Raw genomic sequence first — 19,838 nt, 5'->3', positions numbered from 1 at the left:
ACCAGTGCTGACTTAGGAGGTAAGGCTGGGGCAGCATTTCTAACAAGCTCTCAAGAGATGCTGATGTTGCTGATCTGGGAATCAGACTTTAAGTAACAAGGTTTTAAATGAACAAAATTGTTTGATGTTACGAAGATGTGGGTGCACTCCAACAAGTTCGATCAACTCAGTGTATTAAATAAACATGGTGGAGCTACTGAAGTGACGAGAGAGCCCTTTCCAGGGGACATGGAAAGCAGAGAGACCTGTAACATTAAATACATACTATTTAAAGGAAACAGGAAAGTGGCTCTATGCTTTTCTGTGCTGGACACTCACTAGGATCACCTGGGGTATATTAAACACTGTGATGCCTGGACCCCAGCTCAGAGATGATACTTTAACAGGTCTGCAGTACCCAGGCATTGACATTTTTTAAAATCTTTCTAGAGAACTCTGATGTGCACCATCTAATCAGTATTCTCCAATGAGTTTGGGGCTGGCAAGCTGAGAAGCCAGTACTCTAGTGATGGACGTTCTCCTTACTCCTCCTTGGGAGGCTTAGAGCACAGAGGGAGCTTGAGTTATCTTATTTCCTAGCAGGGAGGCTGGGCTGGGCTGAGCCAATCCCAGTCCCCTCATGCAGTGTGGGGCAGTTATTCCTTCCACCATTAGACTTTTAGGGCTGACAAAGAACCTGGAGATCATGAAGCCTGCTCAAGGTCACAGTCACAGAGGTAAAGGGTGCTAGGTCTTGGTGGCTCAGACGGTAAGGAATGTTCCTGCATGCAGGAGTCTCGGGTTTGATCCCTGAGTCGGGAACATCCTCTGGAGTAGGGAATGGCAATTCACTCCAGTATTCTTGCCTGGGAAATTCCAGGGACAGAGGAGCCTGGCAGATTATAGTCCATGGGGTCACAAAGAGTCAGACATGACTGAATGACTAACACATCCAGAAGCCCAGGGTATGCCCTTGGGCCACCCACTTTCTGGGGAGCTGAGCCACATGGGAAAACAGGAGAAACCCACAGCCACAATTAAAAAACCTGAAAAATCAAGAGGTCTGGGTTTAGAGGGCCTGTTTTCAGGATTGCCCAGGCTAACACTTCAGTGACAGGGCAGCAGGACATGAGCTCCGCTTCTCAAGAAGGGCATGGGAGGAGTGGGGTGAGAATGTTGTCAGAAGTGTGCCAAGGGCATAAAGGGGCATGTGGGGCCATGAGAGGAAGGAGAGTTTGGGGAGAGGGAGTCATATAAAAGACTTTGAGGTGTGCGGGCATGGGGCTATAGGGTGTCTGGGGGCATATGAAGAGTGTGTGAGAAATGGGGGGTTGAAGGGGTGTGGGCTAGGGGAGTGTGCAAGGGATGTGTGCAGGCATGTCAAGGTAGACAGTAGGCTAAGACCACTGCTCCTATCTTCATCAGTGTTTTCCCAGTAACAGCTGCACCTTTGCAGTACAGATTCAGCCCCTGGCATTTGTGTGATGCTTGAGTTCAAGCACAGATCCGCTAGGCACTGGCCCCACCTAGTGTTGGCAGTATTTTATTGGCCATTTTACCAGAGTTTGTAGTCACCTGTTTTCACTGAGGAGTTCAACCAACAAATGGACTGTATTCCCAAAGAGGGTTTATGAATTAATTGTCTGGAGCTCAGGAGGTAGTTTTTGCAACAAATCTCAGGCTGATAATAGTAATAATAATAAAATATAGTAATGATAATTACTAAATCAAATCCCTTATGATTATACAGTGGAAGTGAGAAATAGATTTAAGGGACTAGATCTGATAGACAGAGTGTCTGATGAACCATGGACAGAGGTTTGTGACATTGTACAGGAGACAGGGATCAAGACCATCCCCAAGAAACAGAAATGCAAAAAAGCAAAATAGCTGTCTGAGGAGGCCTTACAAATAGCTGTGAAAAGAAAAGAAGCGAAAAGCAAAGGAGAAAAGGAAAGGTATACCCATTTGAATGCCGAGTTCCAAAGAATAGCAAGGAGAGATAAGAAAACCTTCCTCAGCAATCAGTGCAAAGAAATAGAGGAAAACAATAGAATAGGAAAGACTAGAGATGTCTTCAAGAAAATTAGAGATACCAAGAGAACATTTCATGCAAAGATGGGCTCAATAAAGGACAGAAATGGTAGGGACCTAACAGAAGCAAAAGATATTAAGAAGAGATGGCAAGAATACACAGAAGAACTATACAAAAAAGATCTTCACGACCCAGATAATCACAATGGTGTGATCACTCACCTAGAGCCAGACATCCTGAAATGTGAAATCAAGTGGGCCTTGGAAGTAACACTACGAACAAAGCTAGTGGAGGTGATGGAATTCCAGTTGAGCTATTTCAAATCTTAAAATATAATGCTGTGAAAGTGCTGCACTCAATATGTCAGCAAATTTGGAAAACTCAGCAGTGGCCACAGGACTGGAAAAGGTCAGTTTTCATTCCAATCCCAAAGAAAGGCAAAGCCAAAGAATGCTCTAACTACCACACAATTGCACTCATCTCACACACTAGTAAAGTAATGCTCAAAATTCTCCAAGTCAGGCTTCAGCAATACGTGAACCATGAACTTCCAGATGTTCAAGCTGGATTTAGAAAAGGCAGGGGAACCAGAGATCAAATTGCCAACATCCACTGGATCATCAAAAAAGCAAGAGAGTTCCAGAAAAACATCTATTTCTGCTTTATTGACTATGCCAAAGACTTTGACTGTGTGGATCACAATAAATTGTGGAAAATTCTGAAAGAGATGGGAATACCAGACCACCTGACCTGTCTCTTGAGAAACCTGTATGCAGGTCAGGAAGCAACAGTTAGAACTGGACATGGAACAACAGACTGGTTCCAAATAGGAAAAGGAGTATGTCAAGGGTGTATATTGTCACCCTGCTTATTTAACTTATATGCAGAGTACATCATGAGAAACGCTGGGCTGGATGAAGCACAAGCTGGAATCAAGATTGCCAGGAGAAATATCAATAACCTCAGATATGCAGATGACACCACCCTTTTGGCAGAAAGTGAAGAAGAACTAAAGAGCCTCTTGATGAAAGTGAAAGAGGAGAGTGAAAAAGTTGGCTTAAAGCTCAACATTCAGAAAACTAGATCATGGCATCCGGTCCTGCTACTTCATGGCAAATAGATGGGGAAACAGTGGCTGACTTTATTTTGGGGGGCTCCAAAAATCACTGCAGATGGTGATTGCAGCCATGAAATTAAAAGACGGTTACTCCTTGGAAGGAAAGTTATGACCAACCTAGACAGCATATTAAAAAGCAGAGACATAACTTTGTCAACAAAGGTCCGTCTAGTCAAGGCTATGGTTTTTCCGATAGTCATGTATGGATGTGAGAGTTGAACTATAAAGAAAGCTGAGCTCAGAAGAGTTGATGCTTTTGAACTGTGGTGTTGGAGAAGACTCTTGAGAGTCCCTTGGACTGCAAGGAGATCCAACCAGTCCATCCTAAAGGAGATCAGACCTGAGTGTTCATTGGAAGGACTGATGTTGAAGCTGAAACTCCAATATTTTGGCCACCTGATGTGAAGAGCTGACTCATTTGAAAAGACCCTGATGTTGGGGAAGATTGAAGGCAGGAGCAGAAGGGGATGACAGAGGATGAGATGGTTAGATGGCATCACCAACTCAATGGACATGAGTTTTGGTAAACTCCGGGAGTTGGTGATGGACAGGGAGGCCTGGCATGCTGCAGTTCATGGGGTCTCAAAGAGTCAGACATGACTGAGTGATTGAACTGAACTGAACTGAATGATAATAGATAATAGAAATGGTAATTGAGTGTTCACTATGTGCATGGCCTTTTATAAAATATTTAGTGTTCATTTTCTCATTCAGTTGCTGCAGTACTGCTGTGAGTTAGCTATGATGATCAACCTCTACTTTCCAGAGGAAGAAATGGAGTATTGGAGAGAGAAGGTAACTTATTTCAGGTCACACAGCTGGGAAGTGGCTCCAACCACTGGAATGTGGACTCCAACCTAGACCTATCTGTCCCAAGTCACACCAACTGAAGTCTACGTGACTCCAAAGCTGTGTTGACATATGGCACAAAATTACAGCTCTAATTATAGTGTCTATTACAAGGAAGTAATAACATTTAATAAATTAGCCTTTTAAAAATCTTGAACATTAAGGTTTTGGTGAAAGGAGTTTTCTATTGAGAAACTGGTTTTCTATCAAAAATTTCTTAACATTTTACATTTTCCAGTTCCTGATTCCTACCACCCCTATGCAACTTTCATTTTGGTATATCATGATTTATCTCAGGAACCCTGAGAACAAGCCAGATACAACCAGCCTGGCCAAAGAAGCACAGGTCAGCTCTATTCTCCACCCTCTTGGACTGGTCCAACCAATCAAAATGAAAGGAAAGGACATAACCCATGCCACACAGCCTAAGTTAACCAGGGAACAAAAATAACTGATTAATTCATATTAATTGATAATCAAATTGATCTCTTCAAATTAATCAAAGAAAGAAGAACATTCCAATGGAAAAATAAGCAAATAACATGAAAAGACAATCCACAAAAGGATAAGCATGAAATGGCCATAAACCCATGAAAAGATTGCTGAAGTTCTATAGAACTTCAATTAAATGAAATACGCTGGACCATTATATTTACAGTGTTTGGATCTGTTTTGAGGTTTTCTTAAGGTGACAGTATTAGTGAGGATTCACAAGGAAAGGCCCTCCCATTTTTTGCTGGTGTATAGTGGTACAACTTCTCTATAGAGCAACTGGAAATATGCATCACACATCTTCACAAAGTGCCTGCCCTTTGCTTAGCAATTTCACTTGAAGGGGTTCATCCTGAAGAAACAGAGAGGGATGTACTGTAAGATTAGGAACAAGCAGTGTGTTCTGTATGACCCCATTTTTATAAGAAAAAAACCATGCACATATCTTTAAGATAAAGTCTAGGAAAATATAAACCAAAAAATAAAGTGTGGTTATCACTAGATTATGGATTCAGGACTGATTTTATATTTTCTGCTTTTTTCTTTAATTAATATGTACCAATACTGTTATTTTTAGGTTGCAAGTATGTATGTACACACGTGTGCACACTCATGCACACACACACACATATGATTACAGCCAGAGAAATCAGACTTTTTTGTCTCAAGCTGTGGTCTCCAAGGTAGAGGAGGAGGCATGCCAGGGTGTGGTAAGATGATCTGTGAGGATGATGTGGGAGAAAATATTAAAGATTTTATTTATGTTTATTTTTCATCAAAAAATTAGGAAGACGTTGTGTGTTGTGTTAGTAACATTTAACAAGCAAGCTAATGCTGACTCCTCAGGGGTCCAGAGGTCAACCAGGCACAGTCATGTAGCCTGAGAGTTCCTGATGACAGATGAACTCCCAGGACAGAGAGCTTTACTCTCTCCCTCGCTTGCTTCCCATGTCTCATGCCCCACTCAGTTCACGGGTGCACAGTTACATCAGTGTATGACATTGGGATTAAGATTTAACTAAACTAGCCCTCAGGATATAGACAAGTAGCTTGAAAAGATTCCTGCCAATAGATGGCAGATTGCAGATAATAATAATAACAGTGATGTGAGCACAGCAAACAGCAAGAGGAAGCTGGCCGTGACATTTCTGCCCCTCCTGAGAGTGAGTCTGCAGCTATGTTATTAGATAAAAGTTGTGACAATCTAATCAGATCTGACAAGAAGTCAGCTGGAAAGAGCAAGAAAGTGTCCAGGTAGAGGTGATATTTTAACAACAACAAGGATAAGTAAGACAGAAACTGCATCTAAACTCTAAAGAGATTATAGCAAAGTGCACAGGAATGAACTTATGGCTACCGAGGGGGAAGGATGGGTGAAAACAGTGGTTAGGGAGTTTGGGATGGACATGTACACGCTGCTATATTGAAAATGGATAACCAACAAGGACCTACTGTATAGCACATGGAGCTCTGCTCAATATTGTGTAGCAGTCTGGATGGGAAGGGAGTTTGGGAGAAAATGATATATATATATGGCTAAGTCCCTTCACTACTCACTTGAAACTATCACAACATTGTTACTGGGCTATACCCCAGTACAAGATAAAAAGCTTTTTTAAAAAAAAAAGCAAAGTGCAGAACATAGAGTAATAATCAACCACTTGTGAAATGGAAAGGAAGTAACAGGCTTGTATGTGCACTTTTAAAACAGTATTGGAAAACTATACCAGACATGAACAATAGTGGTAACTGGTTAGAAGAGCAGGAACTGAAGAGACTGATAGGGAGGGAAGATTTCAGTGTTTTCATTGTTGAAGTTGGAACCATATGAATGTATTACTCCTCACAAAAGTAAAAACGATATTTTAATAAGCTTTTTCTCAGGATCTTTTCCAAATGTTTCTGAATTATGTTCTACCAAAAAAGCCTCTACTCTTGGAGTCTGCCCTACTGCTTTACAAGATCCAATTTAAAAGCTATAAACAATCAATTAGATTTGCCTCATTTTTAACACTTACTTGCCACAAAAAATCTATTCTTCAGAACATTTCTGAAAGTGGCAGTGGAAAGCAACAGGAGAGGAAAAGGGAGGAAGAGAGGATAGAAAGTTTCAGTGGGTGCCTCTTGCCTCTAATCAAAGGGACTCCAATGTTCTCTCCTTTCAACTTGTCCCACTGCCGTGCAATATCTGTGAGGAACTTTTGCCTCTGAGCATTTAACAAAGGTTTTACCACCTCCTTCTAGACAGCACACAGGTCACAGGATTTGAAATACTATCTTGGACAACATAGCCCATCCCACCCTCCTAGGAATGTCTGCTTGACTTGATAGACAAGCCTTGCACATCCACTTTAACAGCATTTTTAATACTGTCCTGGGAAGTGACTTGAAAATATAGCAAGGTTAAGTCATGAAATCCCCAGGCAACTTCTTTTTTTTAATATAAATTTATTTATTTTAATTGGACGCTAATTACTTTACAATATTGTATTGGTTTTGCCATACATTGACATGAATCAGCCAGGGGTTTACATGTGTTCCCCATCCTGAACCCCCCTCCCACCTCCCTCCACATCCCATCCCTCTGGGTCATTCCATTGCCCCAGCCCCGAGCACCCTGTATCATGCATCGAACCTGGACTGGCGATTCGTTTCATATATGATAATATACATGTTTCAATGCCATTCTCCCAGATCATCCCACCCTTGCCCTCTCCTACAGAGTCCAAAAGGCTGTTCTATACATCTGTGTCTCTTTTGCTGTCTCGCATACAGGGTTATAGTTACCATCTTTATAAATTCCATATATATGCATTAGTATACTGTATTGGTGTTTTTCTTTCTGGCTTACTTCACTCTGTATAATAGGCTCCAGTTTCATCCACCTCATTAGAATGGATTCAAATGTATTCTTTTTAATGGCTGAGTAATATTCCATTGTGTATATGTACCACAGCTTTCTTATCCAGTTGTCTGCTGATGGACATCTAGGTTGCTTCCATGTCGTGGCTATTATAAACAGTGCTCTCAGGCAACTTCTTGTATTGGGTTCAACACTAGTAACTTGAAAGCCTTGCCTCACCTGCCAAAGCAGTGTCTGATTTTGAGCCTGTAAAGTGGCTTGTCACCTCTAAAGGATTTCCAGAGGTCTCCAGGAGATTCTGCAGGGGGTCAACAAGTCCTGGGCCAATGGAATTTGTGTTGGACATTTTAAAAGTCACAAGTCTCAACTCAAAGGAGATCCTCAATTTTGTTTTTCTTATAGTCCTTCTAAGTCAGTACTGTGAGTCATTTTCTTTTTGAACATGTATCTCTTTTCAGATATCTACTTTGCCATCTTTATTGTGGCTTACAGTGTTCTTTTAAAAATGTATTTAAATTCCTTTGCAAACAGAATGTTTAATGTCTGTTTCCCTCCCTTCCCTGTGGGTCCCAAACTAGTTCCTGGAAGGAGGAAAACCCATGAGGTTGACTGTTAAGAACTGAGAGGTGTGCTCAGTGTCATTAGTGTTAGGGAAATGCAAGCAAAAACCACAATTAGATCCCACTTCACATCTGCTACAATGGCCATAATCAAATATATCAGACAATAAAAAGGGTTGGGACGAATGTGGAGAAATTGGAAACCCTATACTCTGCCGGTAGGAGTGAAAAAGCATGCAGCTAATATGAAAAACAGTTTGGCAGTTTCTCAAACAGTTTAATATAAAGTTACTCTGCAATTTCACTTCTAGGTATACATCCAAAAAAATTGAGAACAGATGTTCAAACAAAAACTTGCACAGAAAATTTCATAGTACTACTCAAAACGATCAAAAGGAAACAATCCAGATGCCCAACTAATGAATGAATGAACAAAATGTGATATGGGCATACAACGGAATACCATTCAGCCACAAAAAGAAGCGAGGTCCAGATACAAGCTACAACATGGATAAACCTGGAAAATATTATGGTAAGTGAAAGATGCAAGACACAAAAAGTCACATATTAATATGAAATAGAACAGAAGAGGTAGATCCAGGGACAGAAATATTGTTGACTGCCCCAGGGACTGGGTGGATTGTTGACTAGAGAGTGACTGCTTAATGGATATGGAGTTTCTCTTTAAGGTGATGAAAAAGTTTTGGAACTGTCTATTGGTGACAGTTTTGCAACATTGTGAATATGCTACAAGCCACTGAATTGTATACTTTTAAATGGTTATTTTATATTACATGAATTTTACCATGATTTTAAAAAACTAGGGATGGTGGTCCCCATCCTATGGCTTGTGGTCTCCTTATTTCTTCTCCATGCAAATCTTGGGTAAATGACAAATCAAACTGCAAACATTTGAGACTTCCCTGGTGGTCCAGTGGTTCAGACTTGTCGTTTCCACTTCAGGGCACATGGATTGGTTCCCTAGTCTGAGATCCCACATGCATGCTGTATAGCGAGGTCAAAAAGGAAAAATAGAGACACAGCCTCCCTCAGAGGAGGCTCTGAGAAGAGGTAGAACTCAGGCAGTCTCTCCAGGTGACTCTAGTATGTGGCCCAGGTGATATTACTTGGGTGGGCTAATCCCATCACACTAGGTATTCCTCACACATGGCAACCAATTAAGGTCAGAGAAGACACGTGTCCTATCAGCTTTCAAGTTTCTTGAAGAAAAGCTACCTTTGGTATCTCTGACCTCAAGAAGCTGTGATTCTGATAAGGCCAGGATGAGGGATGGAGGGAAGAAGCCACATCTATTTCATCTTCACTGCAGCCAGGGTCATTAAGCAGAAATGGTTTCCTCTGCCCTGGAATCCCCAAGCTCGCTGTCAAATGCTAGAAACAGAATGAATAACTACAATATCTTACTGTCAATTCATTTCATAGGATGGCCCTCATTTACTTCCTAAATAAGTGGATTGTTTGAAGATGAATTTATTTCCAGTCAATTCTGCCAGCTCTCCATATCATAAACCTGTGTTTTCTTTTACAAAGCATTTGCTGAATTCTGTCCTCTTGGATGTCGGTTTAGAAGTTTGCATCCTGAAGATTTAAGATACCCTATTTTTACTTTGTTATTCTCCTTTTGGCTTTCTGGATGCACATGTCCCTGGCGTTTCAGCCCTTATACTAATGGTTTTTAGACTGTGTTTCTATTCCTGGGTCAGGACGATCCCCTGGAGAAGGGATAGGATACCCACTCCACTATTCTTGGGCCTCTCTTGTGGCTCAGCTGGTAAAGAATCTGCCTGCAATGTGGGAGGCCTGGGTTTGATCCCTGGGTTAGGAAGATCCCCTGGAGAAGGGAAAGGCTACCCACTCTAGTACTCTGGCCTGGAGAATTCCATGGACTCTATAGTCTATGGGGTCACAAAGAGTCCATAGACTGAGCAACTTTCACTTTAGTATTCTAGGCTTTGATTTAACCGTCTATGCAGGGAAGGCAATGGCATCTATTGAATACCCACACAGATTGGATTTTGAAGCTTTATAAGACCAAGATAAAGCTTGACTTCATTTTAAGATGGAAAATCGTGGCACTTCCCTGATGGCTCAGTGGTCAAGAATCCACCTGTCAATGCAGAAGACACAGGTTTCATTCCTGATCCAGGAAGATCCCACATGCCAGAGAGCAACTAAACCCATGCACCACAACTGTTGGGCCTATGCTCTAGAGCCCAGGAACCACAACTACTGAGCCCATGTGCTGCAACTACTGAAGCCCAAGCACCTAGAACCCATGCCCTGCAGCAAGAGAAGCCCATGCATTGCAACTAGAGGGTAGCCCCCACTCTCCATAACTGGAAAAAAGTCCACGCAACTGGAGAAAAGTCCATGCAACAACAAAGACCCAGCACAGCCAAAAATAAATAAAATTATTATTTTTTAAAAAAGATGTAAAATCGAGGCTCTGGGTGTCAAGTCACATTACTATGGTCTCAGCTAGTGAGGAGCAGAGCTGGGTCTCAAACTGCATTCACCTGTCATCAAAGTCACAGTTCCCTCTGCACCCCTTCCATCCTCCAACTTCAGAACATCATAGTTCCTAGGGTAGGTCTGAGAATAGGAAGATACAGAAGAACATGGCAGATCCCTGGATTCTTAAGACAAATATCTTGGCTGAATAAGAATGGGTGGGGTAGTCAGTGGCAGTTCAATTTGTTCAGAGAAAAGGTATTACAATAAACCTTCTCATTCTCTCCCAAAGAGTAAACATATCCCCACCACCCCCAAAAAACCTTTCACTCATTCAATATATATTTCCTGAGCACCAGATGCTCTGCAAAATCTAAGAGTAAGAGCAGAGAACAAGAGTAATGTCCCTGCTTCTGGTCAATGATGAAATTAAATAAGATGCTGATTCAGTTCAGTCATGTCCGACTCTTTGTGACCCCATGGACTGCAGCACACCAGGTTTCCTTGCCCATCACCAAATCCCAGAGCTTGCTCAAACTAATGTCCATCAAGTCAGTGATGTCATCCAACCATTTCATCCTCTGTCATCCCCTTCTCCTCCTGCCTTCAATCTTCCCCAACATCAGGGTCTTTTCCAATGAGTCAGTTCTTCACATCAGGTGGCCAAAGTGTTGGAGCTTCAGCTTCAGCATCAGTCCTTCCAATGAATATTCAGGACTGATTGCCTTTAGGATTGACTGATTTGATCTCCTTGCATTCCAAGGGACTCTCAAGAATCTTCTCCAACACCACAGTTCAAAAGCATCAATTCTTCGGCGCTCAGCTTTCCTTATGGTCCAACTCTCACATCCATACATGACTACTGGAAAAACCATAGCTTTGACTAGATGGACCTTTGTTGGCAAAGTGATGTCTCTGCTTTTTAATATGCTGTCTAGGTTGATTACAGCTTTTCTTCCAAGAAGCAAGTGTCTTTTAATTTCATGGCTGCAGTCACCATCTGCAGTGATTTTGGAGCCCTAGAAAATAAAGTCTGTCACTGTTTCCATTATTTCCCCATCTATTTTCCATGAAGTGAAGGGACCAGATGCCATGATCTTAGTTTTTTGAATGTTGAGTTTTAAGCTAACTTTTTCACTATCCTCTTTTACTTTCATCAAGAGGCTCTTTAGTTCCTCTTCACTTTCTGCCATAAGGGTGGTGTCATGGGCATATCTGAGATTATTGATATTTCTCCCTACAATCTTGATTCCGACTTGTGCTTCATCCAGCCAAGCATTTTGCACCATGTGCTCAGCATGTAAGTTAAATAAGCAAGGTGACAATATACAGCCTTGACGTACTCCTTTCCCGATTTGGAACCAGTTTGTTGTTCCCTGTCTGGTTCTAACTGTTGCTTCTTGACCTGCATACAGATTGCTCAGGAGGCAGGTAAGGTAGTCTGGTATTCCCATCTCTTTAAGAATTTTCCAGTTTGTTTTGATCCACACAGTCAAGATGCTGATTAAGAGCCTACATTTATTAAACATTTTATAGCCCAGATATTTCTCCACCAAAGATGGGTTTATTCGAGATCATCAGAGAATTGCAGTTGGGGGTTTACAACCATCCAATGGAGCAGGCAATGGCACCCCACTCCAGTACTCTTGCCAGGAAAATCCCATGGACGGAGGAGCCTGGTAGGCTGCCGTCTATGGGGTCACACGGAATCGGACACGACTGAAGCGACTTAGCAGCAGCAGCAGCAACCATCCAAATCCTTACCCAGCAAGGAAAGAAGAACTCTTTTATAGAGGGGGAAAGAAAGGTTGGGAGGGCCACATTAAGCAGCGAGTCCATGGCTTTTCATTGGCTGAGGCCTTGCCTGGAATGAGGAATATTTCTTCTTTCTGTTGAGTTCAGCTATGAGGCAGGGTGTCAGAGCTCCCGTGCTAGTCTCCCAACTCTATTTAATTGAGATTTCTGTTTGTTTGTTTTTTTATAAAAGCAAGAAGGGGATTCAAAGCAGCAGGTATAAAAGCCTTTGCCTCACCCCAGCCAGATGCCACCCTCAGTGGTAGAACTGTGAACACGGGAAATCTTCTCAGTGCTTCAGGGAAAAGAATCATTGCTCAGGTAATTCCTACTTGCAGGAGAAAACAAATCTTCCTATCCAACCCTCCTCTTGGCCCCAGAGACTTCAAAAACAAACACTGCTAACAAAGGTCACTAGTGTCAGTTCACACGCCTGTGATATGAGCCACCAGACAGTCCCTCTGAGGAGAATGACCTTTCCCTCAGGTGGGCCCACAGACCAGGCAAGCTGAGCCCTGCCTGCCTCACCCTGCCCCATAGCCTTCAGGGCTTACAGCTCAGGCCTTGTCAGACCTCCAAAGCAAGAGAAGCTTGAAAAGATCATGGAGCAGTCCCAAAAGAGGCAGTAAAAGCTGAGGGACACATGCTTTTTTAAGACGAGCACATGACCATCTTTGATCGATTTTTTTTCCGTTTTTGGGTGGCAATTATGGAATACTCATTGAGTATGTAATTTTTAACTGATGCAAATCCACCCCTTCCTGCTTTGTTTCATGAGACAGAAAATGCAATTTTAGGGGTGTGGAAATGTTTGCATTCTGATCAGAATCACAAGCCAACCCAGTGCTTGAATGGATGCCAAGACCAGCCCCCCAGCAGAGCAGGACAACCATGGGAAAAAGCATTTCCATTTCAGTCTCTGGCTTTTCGTACTGGGTGGGTTTTCTCTGCCCCCATTGTGCAATTTGCATTGTCTGTCCCCTCCCTGAGACATTCTAGTCAGGACTGGAAAGCAAAGGCCAGAAGCCTGTTCACAGATGTCTTTGAAAGGGAAAGTGGATGGATCTGGTGGCTGGTCCTGGGTGGTCAAATATCATGGTGGACTCATGAGTTGGGAGATGAGGCTGCAAGGTGGCTACAGCAGCAGTAGAGGAAATCTGGGTGGGACACTGGGGGAGGACTCCTGGGTGCTGGCAGTGTTTTAGATCTTGACCTGGATGGGGTTACAGAGGTGTCCTTTTACTTCACAAAAAGTCATTGTCCTGAACATAAAGGTCATAAATGTATTTCTTTTTCATGCAGTGGGAATGCTTGTTGCATTTTATCATTTTTTTTTTTGAAACATGCCTTTTTAAAAGGCATCCTGAAGCATTTCCAGTTTAATAACAATATTGCTGCCAAGTCCTCCTGATGGTGGGTGTAAGTCAGGAAATGTCTGTGAAAGGGAAATGTCACTCTCTGTATACCCAAAAAGAGAGGAATTTGGTTGTTTTTTTTTTTTTTTCTGTGGGAGACAGCAGACAGGCGAGATATGGCCTTCCTGGGTGCGTGGGTCCTCCGTGCCCAGAGGGCTGCAGGGCTGCAGCGTCCGGGCTGGTGGGTGTCGGCACCAGGTGAGAGGACCAGAGAGGCAGGGTGGCCATCTGGCAGCTGCTGAAAGACGGTGCCTCCGGGGCTCCCGCAGAAGCCGGCATCCCGATCTCTGCTACTGTCACAGCAGACTATGTGAGGTAAAACGTGTTCTTTATAAAGCCACTCCCAACTTTTCATTAGCTTGCTTTTCTCTTAACAAGAAAACTAATCAGGAGAAACAGCAAAAGATCCCCAAGCTGGACCTGAGTTCTCTCTCCAGCGTGGCCAAATGTGGCTGAACCCAGACCAAATAGAGATGTTTACTGACAGCCTAATAAACAAATGGGCCCCTCTGGATGTAACCTTGATGAATGGAGCATCCAGGTGTTTTCAATAATGGCAATAAGCACGGCAACTCAAAGTATTTCTGATTCAAGTATAATGCATTATTAGGCCATTAGAGGCTGAGCACAGAGGACCATTTGGACACGGCCCTATCAATAATGCTGCTTCCCAGCCTGCATTTAGGCCTGGGGAATTAGTCATCCTGATATTCTATTTAATAAAAACCTCAAGAAGAAGCATCAAAAATCACATTACATTTTAACAGGGTTACAGCAGCCCGGGAGAACCACAAGTTTAATTTTCATAAGAGCATTCATTCCTCAATTATGTCAGACATGAAAATGTAAATGGCAAATTTAATGCTAACAATATCCCTCAAAGCACATTGGCAGGTAAAGGCGCATTATATTGAGTGGATGCTGGCTGCATATTAAGCAGCACCCAAAGTGAGACGTCGCAGGGGTGGCTGGGGGAGGGGTGGGAGTGAAGAGAGGAGGAGGGATTCAGGCTGCTTAGCTAGGCTGCCCCTGGAAGAGCTATAGCCTTAAAGCAGCAGGGCAGGGAGGAAGGACGACAGAACTACCAATGAAGATGAAACTTGCAAGTCTTAGGAATGTGGGCTTCCTGGCACCCCCTCATGGCATTTCCCATAGGTGCCAAAAGCCCAGTTTTTCTGTTCAATGACAGCAGTCAAAAGGTGCTAAAGAAGGCATTCAAGGGCTAAAAGTGAACACAACTTCCAAGGATTTCCAGGAATTGTATGACATGTGAAATGGAATTTGTATTTTAAACAGGTTAGGGACTCTCCCTCCCTCAGCTTTCTGGTCAAGAATATGGTAGAAAGAGAGAGTATTGTTTATATTTTTAACAGAAGCCGCTGACATCAATCACCAAACAATTTCATTTCTTTTTTCCGTAAAGAAAATTGTCTCTGAAAGATGTTCATGATGTTTTGATTAGTTCTTTTTTTAAAAAGTGATCAATGGCCCCCAAAACAGTCTGATGTTACTTATGTACAGGCATACCTCAGAGATATTGCAATTCAGGTATAGACCACCACAATAAAGAGAATATTGCAATAAAGCAAGTCACACAAATTTTTGTGTGAGCATATAAAACTTAAGAAAACAATGTATATTAATTTTTAATTAATTTTAAAAATATTTAATTTTATTTTAAAATTAAGTCCCCCTTAATTTTTTAAAATATTTCATTGTTAAAAAACACTATCATCTGACAACATGAGGTTATCAGAAGTCTTCCATTTATAAAACACACAGTATCTTTGAAGCATAGTAAAGCAAACCGCAATAAAATGAGATATGCTTGTACATGCATAAGAAGTCATCTGAAATATCATACACCAAACTACTAAGGGTATCTAATGAGCATGCATTTACCTTTATAAGCAAAAATAATAATGACAAAGATTTTTTAAAGGTAGAAGCCCCATTGGAGAATGTCCATTCATGGATAGAGCCATCTCTCTGATGACAGGCAGTTGTATCATTCCTTCTGAGTTACTCTGTGTTTGTAATTAAATCAGAATCATAAAACATGAGAGCAGAAAGAAGGCTCAGATGCAGTCTAGTCTCATCCTTACCTTCACTGAGGAGGAAGCAAAGGGCCAGAGAGGTTCATTCATTTAAGAACGATTTACCAAGAGTCTGAGGTGTGCCAGGCAGAACTCAAGGCTCTGGGCTTCCCTCCAGGGCATCATCAAAGCCACAGACTGAAAATTCTAGGCAAATACATCACTGATAACTGGATTCCATGTAACCTGACATGTGACAGCAAATTTTACCATGCTTTCCTTTTGTTGGAAATTCACCTTTCTAAAGATCTATTCAGATATTTGTTATTTCAAATAATGTAATGAGTCATTGGTATAAATATTCTTTTCTCTTTTCATATGAGAAAGCCTTCATAAAGGTTAAAAAAGGAAAATTTTCTTTATTGCAACAGCTGTGTGAAAAGAAAAGTGTCCTGATCAGGTTCTCATTGTATAGAGAGTATTTTGATAGCTAAGGAGTGGGACTAGAAGGCATCAGATGGAGGTGAGGAGACTAGAAAACTAATGAAAATAATAGTCCAGGTCAAAAAAATGAGGCTAGGGCTGTAACTGAAAGGTAAGGTGGGAAGGGACACATGAAAGAGACACTTAGGAGGTAAAAACCTTTAGGACGTATTAGATGTGGGAGGAGAAAGAACGAGAATCAAAGATGAACTTGGGGTTAGGGGGTTTGACTTTGGAATCTGTGGGAGTGATGATGTCTCCTAGTAAATAGAAAAATCAAGAGAGGAGTTTGGTGGGCTAGAGTAGGGAATTAATTTAGCTTTAGACAGGTTGAGTTTGAGGAGGCTTTGGGACATTCAAGGAAAATTTTTGATGGACATCGGCTATGGCACTCCAGAGAAAGTTCTACCTGGAGACACAGACTTGTAAGCTTCATCATATGATAGCGGTTTAAACTCTAAGCGTGAATTAGCTTTTTGGCCTAGGGAGAAAATGAATGAAAAGAAAAAGGTATAGCTACTTAGGAACAAAAATGTTAAGATCCAGATAGAGCAATAAAAACCAAAGAGGATGACAAAGAGCAGCCAGAGAAGTAGTGAAATAGCCCGACAGTAACCAGATTACAGACTAACAGAGCAGTTTTGGGGGAAGAACTGAGTCATACTTCTTTAGCCAAGGGAAGGCTATCACAAAACATGCGGCATGAATAATGGGGGAGGCGTCAAGTCTCAGTGGTGGGTGAGCTGCATGCATGAAAGCCCACACAGATGACAGGAAGCCAGCTGTCAAAGATGGGGATGGGGTTAGCATTATTAAGCAGGCATGGCATTTTGGGGTCCCTCGAGTAGCTTAAAATAAGACCAAGAGTTACAAAATCAGAGGAAACACACCAAATCATAGGAAATGATATTGATGCCTTATTTCTGGCTAGAGTTGAGGGTAACTGATGCAAGGTATGTAAAGCCCAAGCTCCCAGACATTCTTAACAGGATTTTAAAATATTTTTAATTGGAGGAATTCCCTGGTGGTCCAGTGGTCAGAACTCAGCGCTTTCACTGCAGTGCTGTGCTGTTCTTAGTCACTCAGTCACGTCAGACTCTTTGTGACCCCATGGACTGTAGCCCGCCAGACTCCTCTGTCCATGGGGATTCTCCAGGTAAGAATACTGGAGTGGGTTGCCATGCCCTCCTCCAGGGGATCTTCCCTACCCAGTGACCGAACCCAGGTCTCCTGCTTTGCAGGCAGTTTCTTTACCAGATGAGCCACCAGGGAAGCCCAAGAATACTGGAGTGGGTAGCCTATCCCTCCTCCAGGGAATCCTGCTGACCCAGGAATTGAACCAGGGTCACCTGCATTGCAGGGGGATTCTTTACCAGCTGAGCTCCCAGTGAAGACCTTCACTTCAGTGACCTCGGTTCAATTCGTGGTCCAGGAATTGAGATCCTGCAAGCTGCATGCTGTGGCTGAAAAAAATAATTTAAATTAAATTTTTTTAATTTTAATTAAAAAAAGAGGAAACCCCTTTTTTTTTTCATCACATATCATCCCATATCATGTATCATGATCCATTCCCATCTTCAGCTCCTTCCCTACACTTAACAATCCATATCCTATGACAGGAGTAGGGAGAGCATTATTAAGAGAAATGGGAGGCATTTGCCAGCCACAGTGATCTCCACCTTATCATGGCTGTGTCTGTCTTCTCCCTGTCAGCAGTAAGCATCTGTCACATACTGACCATCTTGACTCTTGGGGTTTCTTTCCCATGTCCAGCATCAGAAGAACAGAGAGGTTTGAAATCACATTCATTCTACAAGTCAGCTGGGGAGATGGTAAAATGTGAATATTCTAAGACAAAGAGTTACACTTTGTCTCCCTGTAGTGAACCAGAAGACAAGATAACACAGGCAGGATGAGGCAAGGATCTTGTTTAAGCCAGTAGAACAACGGGGAGGCATTCTAACTAGACATCTGACTCAGCGTTCTTGTCACATCAAGGCTATATCTACTCTGGTATTCTTGGGCTTCCCTGGTAGCTCAGATGGTAAAGAATCCTCCTGCAAGGTGAGAGACCTGGGTTTGATCCCCGGGTTGGCAAGATCCCCTGGAGAAGGAAATGGGTACCTACTCCAGTATTGCCAGCCTGGAGAATTCCATGGACAGAGGAGCCTGGCAGGCTACAGTCCACGAGGTCGCAAAGAGTTGGACACGACTGAGCGGCTTTCACTTTCACTTTCTGGTCACATCAAGGTCTGTACGCATTTCTCCCTTTTGCCTGGAGCCATCATGTACCACTGCTGAAGAGCATGGTAAGATAAAAGACAAATTAAGAATGAGGAAATTGTGCATTATATCATAGCCAAGTACATAGAAGACAAACACCTGATATTGGGCTGAGAGAGTAGCCTCCTGCCCTCTAGCTTCATGCTTCCATGTGAGGGACATGACTCTTGGCTTCTCCTTCACCCCCCAGCCCAAGAAGAGCCGTGAACTATTGAACTGTTTAATTTGGATCAAACACTTGTCTGCAATTGCATCTGTGCGGGGCTCTGTAGAAGTCCCCACCAGCAGAAGGCACTGCTTCTCTTCTAGGTTTCCTAGAGAAACAGAGCGTTGGGTGACAATTTCTGTGAGGCACCTGGATGAGCTCCACTTTGCACAAAATAAATTTACAATGGTAAACTTCATATGCACCAAGAATTAACTTCCATTGGCAAATATACTGTGTGCCCAGGATTTGATTTTGCCCAGAAGAGACTGACAATAATAACAAGCACACATTAACTGAATGGAATTTGGAATACTGAAGGAGCCAGGGGAGAAATATTCAGAAGGTATTCAAGCCTTTCTTTGTGCTGGGCCCTGAGTCTTATGTACATTAAGACCTTCTCATCTTCACAGTAATTCCATTTGACAGTTAGGGAAATAGTGTCAGAGAGATTAGGCAACTTGCCATGATGGCACAGGTGAGAAGAGGCAGAACTTGCATTTGAATGCCTCAGGTCTGTCGAATTCCAAAGTTCAATTGCTCAACCAGTCAGCTGCACTGCCAAATGGTAAGTAATTTGTTTCCTGCATTTTCTATTTGTTTATAGTTCAGCCCTATGTCAGGGCAGAGAACCCATTGTCAAGGAATAGCAGAAATGTTTGAGTTTTTACTTAGGGGTTCAGAAAATTTGTAGGATCTGGTAGGTTACTTTTATCTACTGCTCCATCTAAGGAAGATTTTCCTGAAGTCAAAGCTGTTGCTGCTTAGGGAAGTGGCAGGGACATGGGCTTTGAGAAAGACAGTCCAGAGTTAGAATCCTAGCTCTGCCTCTTACTAACTGAGTAACACTAAGCAAGATTGCTTTACTTCAGAGTCTTAGTTTCCTCATTTGGAAAATGAGGCTGATAATGCCATGCCATGCTTAGTCACTTCAGTCATATCCAACTCTTTTGCCATCACATAGACTGTAGCCCACCAGCCTCCTCTGCCTATGGGATTTTTCAGGCAAGAATACTGGGGTGGGTTGCCATGCCCTCTTCCAGAGGATCTTCCTGACCCAGGGATCAAGCTCATGTCTCCTGCATTGCAGGCAGCTTCTTTACCACCGAGCCACCAGGGAAGCCCATATAAAATACCTACATGCTGTAGTATATACCTACATGCTATAGTATGCTCACATGTTGTAGCATACCACATACTGTATACTATAGTCTGCCTTCATAATGTTGGTTCTCTTCCTTGCTTCAAGTTGTGA

The 19,838-nt window shown here is 42.5% G+C and overlaps 1 long non-coding RNA gene across 1 annotated transcript in view; it reads left to right on the top strand.

The window, feature by feature from the left end:
- Positions 1-3,845: 3,845 nt before the first annotated feature.
- Positions 3,846-19,838, top strand: part of LOC145523620 (uncharacterized) — a 169,983-nt gene continuing 153,990 nt past the window's right edge. The window contains exons 1-3 of the long non-coding RNA XR_014066784.1: positions 3,846-3,926; positions 8,207-8,427; positions 12,359-12,482. This is a non-coding gene — a long non-coding RNA (uncharacterized LOC145523620). The remainder of the gene's footprint in view (positions 3,927-8,206; positions 8,428-12,358; positions 12,483-19,838) is intronic.

The sequence above is a fragment of the Giraffa tippelskirchi genome, chromosome 10, assembly GCF_054371585.1.
Source record: "Giraffa tippelskirchi isolate mGirTip1 chromosome 10, T2T-mGirTip1v1.2.pri, whole genome shotgun sequence".
NCBI classification, from domain to species: Eukaryota; Metazoa; Chordata; class Mammalia; order Artiodactyla; family Giraffidae; genus Giraffa; species Giraffa tippelskirchi.
Note: the sequence above shows the minus strand (reverse complement) of the source record. Positions and strands in the feature narration are given on the sequence as shown.